This window comes from Zingiber officinale, chromosome 5B (genome assembly GCF_018446385.1).
Source record: "Zingiber officinale cultivar Zhangliang chromosome 5B, Zo_v1.1, whole genome shotgun sequence".
Lineage (NCBI taxonomy): Eukaryota > Viridiplantae > Streptophyta > Magnoliopsida > Zingiberales > Zingiberaceae > Zingiber > Zingiber officinale.
The window spans coordinates 73,722,497-73,727,360 of NC_055995.1; positions in this window are offsets into that span (position 1 = coordinate 73,722,497).

Consider the following 4,864-nt stretch of genomic DNA (forward strand, 5'->3'; position numbering starts at 1 on the left):
CGTAACTAGTTGGACTATAAAGGCGATTACTGGGTATGTAACAAATTATGCAGAGGGATGTGAGTGATGTAGATGTGATCTATCCCTCCTATATGACGGGAGAGACATCGATATTCTTGATAGAGTAAGACCACTAAGTGCATGGTCATGCCCAAATGAGTCAATATAAGATATTGAGCTCATTTGATCGAGTGAGTCTACTTGGAGTTCAAGATTTAGATTGATTAGAGGATGACACGGTCTATACCTCATATTGATCAATCTAGATGTCTAGGATAAAAGGACAATGCCATATATTGTGAGGAGTCACAATTAGTAGTCACAAGGTGATGTTGGATCTCAACATTCTTGTAACTTGGGTAGTAATGATGTGTTGCTAGATACCGCTCATTACTTATGCTTCTAAATGGGTTTAGGAGCATTGCCAACGTTACAAGAATCTATAGGGTCACACACAAAGGGCAATTAGATGGAGATTAGGTTCATTTGATGAACCTAAATGATTAGGTTCATATGATGAACCAAATTGGATTAAGAGTAATCCAAAGTAGGCTAATTGAGTTGGACTCAATTTGGTTCATGTGTTAAGTGAGTCTAATTTGGACTTAGACTCATTTAATCAATTTAATTTAATGAATAGAGATTTATTAAATTAATATTGACTTGAACCAATCGTTAGATTAGATCAACCAAGGGAGAGAAGTGGTCAAGTTTGACTTGACTTGAGAGGAAGATGAATGGTCAATTTTGACTTGACCATTTGCCACCTCATTGGTGAGTTGGCATTAAGTGGTCCAATGATGATGCTCCACATCATCATGGTTTCTTAAGTGGAATGCCACCTCATGGGAGTTACCAAGAGTTGTGACTCTTGGCATCCCATGGAGGTTACAATTCCCCTTAAAGTGGCCGACCACTTTTGATGAGGAGTTAGTGCATTTTGTGTGCTTGTGTGGGAAACTCCCATCTTCTTCCTCTCCCTCTCCTCCATTGCTGATCTCTAAGGTTGCTAGCACATTCTTAGAGATTTTTCTCCATCTCTTGCTTGTGTGGATACACATAGAGAAGTGTCTACTTTGACACTTTCAAGATCCAGCGAACCGAGGACGAGCGGGATACGCGAAGGGCTTCGCATCAAGGGTAAAGATCTTCTCCTTTGTAGATTTAGTGTAAATCTAAGTTAGAAACATGTACACGTAATGTTTTCAAAATTTTAATCTTCGCACGGATCCAGTGGCTGGGGGTTTCGGGGTTTCCGCAACGCAAAAAGCGGTTTTTGCGGCCCGAAAAATCCAACAGTGTTATCAGAGCCATGTGCGAAGCTCGTACGAGTTTTAATTTGTATTTTTATGAAAATTACAGATCTGTAACTTTCTATAAAATTATTATTTTTATAGTTTTTATGGGTATTTTTCTCGTAGAAGCGAAGCACAAGTGTTTAGACACTTGTAGGCTTTGATTACCGATAAGATCTTTCTGAAACGGCAAGGTTTCACCCCAAATATTTTTGGGACAGCCGGCTAAGGCGCTGTAGGATCACTATGGAACACTCGTGATGGTTATATCGTGGGTAGGGGTGCTGCCCCTGACCCCGCAAGGGGGTTCGTTCCGCGATTGCGCCCGAAAAATGCTAAACGGGACCGCCGAGAATTTTTATTCATAAAATTGTAAAAATTGTAATAAAATTACAGAAATTTATAGAAATTGCATAATTTAGACTTATGTATTATTTTGTGATGGTCATGGCCCAAAAGACCCAATTAGATTGGAAATTGTGTTGTAATTCATAATACGACCTGCGTGTCGTCGTGTGATTGTGTGTGTTGTATATTTGATACGCGACCTGCGTGTCGTGCCTTTCTATTTATTTATTCTTGTTTTAAATTAGTTTAGACTCGAATGTAACTCGAGTTTCACCATTGTAATGTACAAAAATGGAGCGGTGGAAGGTCCACTCGAGACGGAGTTACGAGGAGGGCACGAGCAACACAAAGTGGTCAAAAGGAAGGAGCTTGAGAAGCTGTTGACCTTAGGTTGACCATCCGATCTTCTCATTGGCTTGAGAAGATCGTAGTAGGGCCATGACTAATCACAAAATATTTAATTAATTGCTTGTGTGTGTATATGTGATGCATGCTAGAATAAGTAATTAATTAGCGCCTTAATGATTCGATTCGATCAATCGCGTACATGATGCGCCCTAACGATTAGATTAGATCTAAATCGAGTATATGATACACCTCGTCGATTAGATTAGATCTTAATCGTGACAACTTGTAATTCCTACCATGCCGTGATACCTATCACTACCTTGATCACATGTAGTTATTGAATCTGCCAAAGCAGAGGAACACATATTATCTTGGTAGGGTACGGAGGGACAATCTTGGTCCCGCCTATCAACGCATGGGTGAGTAAAACTCAATCAGATTGAGTATAACTAGTTAAATCAAGTTTAACTGTAGGCATTTACCCAATAGTTGGAAGATAGAACAAAATCACATTTATATTAACTCTTAGGCGTGTTAGCCAAAACTAACTCGAGTTTTAATATAAATGCGGATCTTGATCCTATAAACAAGAGTTGCATAGAGATGTAATTGGTAAATTAGTTACCTATCGATCATACTAAGTCTTGGGCGATTTAACCAAAGCTAACTCAAGGCGTAGTATGATGTGGATCTTGTCCCACATGAATTATAGAATTCAGTGGGAGCATCATTTAATTAAAGGCCTAATTAAGTGATTACTAGAATATGATGTTTATTTATTTTCTGCATTTTTCTGTTGTAGATTACCATGACGTCAAACACGAACACCTTCTCTCTGCGTTCTGTCCTTAAGAAGGACAAGCTCAATGGAGCTAATTTCCTGGACTGGTACGGGAATCTGAGAATTGTTCTCACACAGGAACGTAAACTGTACGTTCTGGAGCAGCCCATTCCGGAGGCACCTCCTGCCACTGCCACGCGATCTGACCGAGATGCTTACAAGAAGCATCAAGATGACGCATTAGATATGTCATGCTCGCAACCATGAACTCTGAGCTTCAGAAGCAACATGAGTTGATTGGTGCTTATGATATGGTTGAACATCTTCATCAACTGTATCAAGGACAAGCAGGGCATTGGAAGAGGAACTGCACAGGATACCTTGAAGATCTTAAGAAGAAGAGAAATAAGATTTCTACTTCAGGTATAAATGTTATAGAAGTCAACCTCTCTATTTCTTCATCGTGGGTATTAGATACCGGATGTGCTTCTCACATTTGTACTAATGTACAAGCGCTGAGAAATAGCAGAGCATTGACGAAGGGCGAGATAGACCTACGAGTAGGCAATGGAGCACGGGTTGCTGCTGTTGCTGTAGGAACTTACTATCTATCTCTACCCTCTGGGCTTGTACTAGAATTAGATGAATGTTGTTATGTGCCTGCCTTGACTAAGAACATTATATCAGTTTCTTGTTGGGACAAGAAAGAGTTTTTATTTATAATAAAGAACAAATGTTGTTCAGTTTATTTAAATGATATGTTCTATTGTAGTGCACCTCTGATAAACAGACTCTATATTCTAGACCTTGAGAACCTTATCTATAACATTAGTACCAAGAGGTTCAAGTCAAATGACATGAACCAAACCTATCTCTGGCACTGTCGCTTAGGTCATATAAATGACAAATGCTTATCCCAGCTCCATAAAGATGGTTTGCTGGACTCATTTGATTTTGAATCATATGAGACATACGAGTCATGCCTTCTAGGCAAGATGACCAAGACTCCCTTTAGTGGACATAGTGAGAGAGCGACTGACTTGTTAGGTCTTATACATAGTGATGTATGTGACCCTTTCAATGTCGCTGCTAGAGGTGGTTATAGGTACTTCATTACATTTACTGATGACTTCAGTAGATATGGTTATGTGTACTTGATGACACATAAGTCTGAATCCTTTGAAAAGTTCAAAGAATTCAAGAATGAAGTACAAAACCAGCTTGGCAAGATTATTAAGATACTTCGATCAGATCGAGGTGGGGAATACCTTAGCCATGAGTTTCGTGACTATCTAGCTGAGTGTGAGATTCTATCCCAACTCACTCCTCCTGGAACACCACAGTGGAATGGTGTATCCGAAAGGAGGAATCGTACCTTATTAGATATGGTACGGTCTATGATGAGTCACATAGATCTTCCTACATTCCTTTGGGGCTATGCTTTAGACACAGCAGCCTTCATTCTTAACCGAATTCCATCTAAGGCTGTAATAAGGACACTATATAGGATATGGACTGGGAGAGATGCCCAGGTGTCTTTTATGAGGATTTGGAGTTGTGAGGCTTACGTTAGACGTTAAGTCTCGGACAAATTGGGACCCAAATCCGACAAGTGCTATTTTATCGGATATCCCAAGGAAACTAAGGGATATTACTTCTACATTCCCAGTCAATACAAGGTAGTTGTGGCTAAGACTGGAGTATTTCTAGAAAGGGATTTTGTTTCTAGAAAGACTAGTGGGAGTACGTTCGATCTTGAAGAAGTTCAAGATGCGAACAATAGCACTGAAGCCTTGATGGAAGTTGAACTGGAACCACAAAGTGTTGTGGATGATGTTGTTCCACAACGAGTTGAGGAACAACAACCAGTTCAAGTAGACATACCTTTTCGCAGGTCTGATAGGGTACGTCGTCAGCCTAAGAGATATTTATTTCTCTTGTCTGACCATGATGACGTTGTGCTTATAGAGGATGAGCTCACCTCCTATCAGGAAGCTGTGACGAGACCAGATTCCGAGAAATGGCTAGAAGCCATGAGATCCGAGATGAAATCCATGTACACCAAGCAAGTATGGACTTTGGTTGATCCACC